The sequence below is a fragment of the Primulina tabacum genome, chromosome 8 (genome assembly GCF_025594145.1).
Source record: "Primulina tabacum isolate GXHZ01 chromosome 8, ASM2559414v2, whole genome shotgun sequence".
NCBI classification, from domain to species: Eukaryota; Viridiplantae; Streptophyta; class Magnoliopsida; order Lamiales; family Gesneriaceae; genus Primulina; species Primulina tabacum.
The window spans coordinates 38899585-38904550 of record NC_134557.1 but is presented as its reverse complement, the minus strand read 5'-3'; positions in this window follow the sequence as shown (position 1 = coordinate 38904550).

The following is a 4966-nucleotide window of genomic DNA, read 5'->3' as shown; positions in this document are numbered from 1 at the left end:
CACCCACTTCAGTAGGGCTTATCTCTCGCCTACCGAAACTCTTAGTATCTCAACACGATGTAAAAGATTACAACAAAGTTCTGGAAAAGCTTCTTTTCCAGATTACAAACTCTACTCAATAATATGTAGTAAAGTATTTAGCTTGAAGAGATTATGAAACAGTAGCAGTACAATATGATCTCAAAGGATCGGATGTTTAGAATAAAGCGTGTGCTTTTTTCTGTATGTTGAGCTTGAAGATAAGAGTAGTAGTTGATGATAGCTCAAACTCACGTTGGAATAATCGTTGTGTTGATAATGATGATAACGTTGTTTTCTATAAAGGATTGACCTTTATATATATAGAAAACTTGAGTCCAACGTCTATAATCAAAAACAGCATCTGAGGCTCCTGAGTAAAATCAGCTTTAATACCTAAAAAGGGTCATGCAGAAAGTTTCAGAGTAATCAGTCTTATTTCATACCAAAACTAGTAAGGAGCGTTAAATGTCTTTGTACAGCATTAATGGTGCAATTAATGCTAGTACTAGGTAAAGTAACGGTAACATTTAAGACTGTAACGATCAAGTAAAAGACGATAAGTTACTTCTACTTAAGCTGAGTTTTGCTTTTAAATCTATGTTCTGCTTCTGGTTTTCTAAGTCGAGTTCTGCTTTTGTTAAAGCAATACGAGGGCTTCTGCTTTGTTCTTGACTTCTGATTAGCTACAACGGCCTACTGGTTTTGACTCTCATCACCACAATTAAATTAAGTCTAACAATATGGTTGCATATGAAGAGATATATTGAGTGAGATTGTGAAAGATGCATCAAATATAGAAAAATGACATCTAGGCTGGATTCTTATATCTTGCATGAATTACTTGTTATTCCTAGTAAGCAGATGTCATACATCTGCATGGATTTTATTGTGGGGTTAACTAAGTCTAAGAAGGCGAGATTTATTTTTTGTGATGCTTAATGAGATTCTATTATTATCTTTTGGTGTTAATTGTTATTTATCATCTGATGTAATTAATGAAGACATGGTGAAGACAACCATGAAGTTGGGGTTTTCAAGGTTGAGGAAGCAAGTGGATGATAGTGCCTACTATTTAGATTTGATAGGTAAGTACGATAATAATATAAATTTTTGTATTACCAACTTACTTTATTTTTATGTAGGTAGCGAATATGACAAATCTTTTTGAAAAAGGCGAGTGTGATATGAATTTGATCAGGCATAATGCGCTAACGTTTCAGAGAGTTTTCAAGAAGCTATGTTGTGTCGAATGTACAACTTAATGATGATTGAAGATTAAGTATCTAGTATATTCAAGCAATTAAATGAACTTCAAGGAAGTAATTCGTGGAATCGTTTTCAGCAACCAAGCATTTGAGTGCTTGAGGACCAAGAATACATTCCTATAAGCGTACCCACACATTCCCAAGGCGCATCCACGCGCCTGTGCAACAAATTATGCATGCAGGGCAGCAAAGCACATCGTGCCCACAAGCACGCCCCTCGCGCGGCCGCACGCCCCATCCTGCCCAACTGAATGCAAGATCAGTAGCATGCACGCAACATCATGATATCGATGTGCACCCACGCGCCGCGAGGTTGAATTATTTGCTGAAACCCTAGTCTTCGAGATTTACATGATTTGTTGCCTTTCTTACATGTGAACAAAGTTGTAAACATTAATATGAAGATTATTAATGAGATTTTATCAATAAAAAATTCTCTCTAGAATTTTTTCCCAAACCTTTGATTTTGCTACACCTTGTGTGTTTTTTCAAAATCAAACTTATCAAAACTTATTGCTTTGTGGCGTTTGTCAATCGTTTCTTCACGTATATTGTCAAACACGAATTTTTGAGCATTCACTTGAGATCGATTGTTATTTTCGTGTTATTTATTACTAAATTTCATAGTTTAGGAATGAATATCATAATATACTTGTTTTAGCAAGTATAGTTATTTTTTAGCAATATAGATTAACAAAGAATAAAAAAAATAAATATAACACAAAGACCATAATGGAAGAAAACTTGACCTATTCCATGGAATAATTTGTTATTCTAACGTTTCAAGGGTTTTTTTTAGATTAACTTTTAAATTAAGACAAAATACTATCATCAATTGTGAATGACAATATATTTTGCAGCGTTTGCCACAAGTAGCAGCAGACGCTTCAAAATTGCAGCGTCCAAACTGCCATGTGCAGCTACACATGGCAGCTTTTTTTGCCCTTTTTTAATTTGTTATTATTATTATTATTATTATTATTATATTTATTGAATTTGAAATACATATCTGACAAGTAAAACAAGATAGTTACATACAAAAAATGAGAGTCAAAACTCAAGTTCAATACATTGAAAAATAGACAACTTTAAATAGTTAGTTAGTCAACCAATATTTTTAAAAAAATTTCTTTATTTTTAAAATATTAAATAATTTATCTTTTAACAGAATTTGTGGGGACCCGGACGCTAATTAAAGTTTTTAATAGTTCTTAGAACTAATCAATCAATTATAATAAATAGGGTCTAAATTTTTTTTTTAAAATACAAAGCGAAAACGTTATGTAAGTCAATCTGAATTACATATTAAATATAAACATACAAGTCATGTATTGTCTACAATAATTCAACTAGGTTCAACTACATATCAGTGCTGACTCCTAATTTACTTCTGAGCCCGGATCTCCACGCTATCTAGTCCAGCTTCGTTCTCTTCTTGACCCTGATCCTGTCTCACCTGTTGTCATGCACACATACAAACAAGACAACAGCCGGATAACTCCGGTGAGAATTCCATTCCCAGTATAAATCATGTATACATGCAATCATATAAACAATATAAAAGCATATAACAGATATTCATAACATGTATCAAAATCAGAGCATGAATCAAATATTCGTAGCATGTATCATAATCCGAAACATGAATTAATATCAACAATAACCCTTATTCTAAATATGTACCAAAATCAGGAACATAAATCAACATCAATCAATGAATCAATATTCGTAACTCTTAAACTCAGACTAGACTCAATCCTAGTCTAGGGATCCCGATTTCCAGACGTTGGCATTCCATATCAATCACCAGTAATAGAAGAAACTCCAATTCTATCCACATCGTTTGCCAATCGTCCAGTGCCCTATACGTGATAGACATTGGCACTTTCGCCAATTTACTATCTTGTGACATCGTGCAACGTGCTCGTGGCGATCCCTCCACTATCAGGTACTTCTGTCACAAGATCACTCGACTAATACCTGCTTTCTATACATTCATAGAACAAGCATATCCAGTCAAATCAATGAACATAATAATAAGAAGTATGTGATTTAGGGAAACTCAAGTATATCATACTATACTCGAGTCGATCTCCCGGTACCACATTGACTTATACATTTCTCTTCTCGGTCTGACGAAGATGAAGTCTCAAACTCAACTCTGTTCATCTTCAGTCTGACTCTGTCGAAGTCTTGGACTCACTGCCTATCTATATCAATCTGACAATAACAATATCGAATATACTGTATTAATGTATAACTCAATTCAAGACATAATATGATCGATATCACGACACCATAATACAATCTCTATCAATACTGAATCTGATCAATATCAATTCACTGATGTTTCGACGGCATGATAATACAACCTCGATAACCCCGTCAATTTCAACATCACAGATATAATAATACGGCTCATAATCAATATCAGATAAAATCAGAACCTAATCGAATTCGGTTTCAACGGCATAACGGTACCATATAAATATACCACGCAATATAAATCAACAGATATCAATTCATGTAACTCATACTTGATAACAATACAAATCTGATATCAAATCTCAATCGAATCGACTCCGAAAATCATAACAAATACATACACAGTCTGTTCTTCGATCTGACTTCAAATATACGATGTCCACTGTATCAGAAACACCATATATGATTCATGTTCAATTCTGACAATATCATAATTTCAAATCGTATCTAAACGTAACAAAACTTACGTCCAGTTGTAGCCTGCGTCGATAGGAACACAGTACTGAAGTCGGATTTAAATTCTAATGGACGGATCTTTCACAATCACAAATCTAAAAGGCGTAAGGATTTTTCTCTCCAAAGCTTCGACCCTTTTCTGAATTTTGTGAGGGAAAGACGTGCAATTCTTATATATGTATATATATCTCGCACATAACAAGAACAAGTGGCTCACTTTCCTTCTGCATGCCGCGCGCATATGCGCGCCCAAGCCCCGCGCATATGCGCCGGAAGCTTTATCCGGAATTTGCTACTGGACTGCTCGCGCATATGCGCGCACATAAGTCGCGCATATGCGCGAGACCTACTGTCTCGTGCATTCTACCACTCGCGCATATGCGCGCCTTCCGCCGACGCATATGCGTGAGGTCCTCTGGACAATCACTTTGGTTACTGGACACCTCGCGCATATGCGGGGTCTTCTGCCCGAATCGCGCATGTGTGCGCACTAGGTCGCGCATATGCGCGAATAGCACCTCCCTCGCACATATTTTCGCGTCTTTCCCGGCCTAATCCATTCCGTTTATATTTACCTTAATTAATCCATGAATCATTTCAGATTAATCTCATATTACAGTAAATATAATCCCGGGCATTATAGAATTGAACTTATTTTTGTTTTTTTAAAAAGTATTTATTTAAATATATGTTGGTTTAATTTTTGAAAAAAATATATATAAAGTATCCATCAAATTATTTTTTATTTTATTATTACTATTATTATGATTAATAAAAAATAATAGTTGACATATGAAAATTACAAAAAAATTGTAAGCAAAATTTTTGAATTTTTAATCTTTTATTTTTTTAAATAAAATATTTTATTTATTTAAATATACATTGATTTAGGTTTTAAAAAATAAGAAGCAGTGTATGTGTGTCGATCCATTTATTTTTTAAAATTAATGAACTTGAGA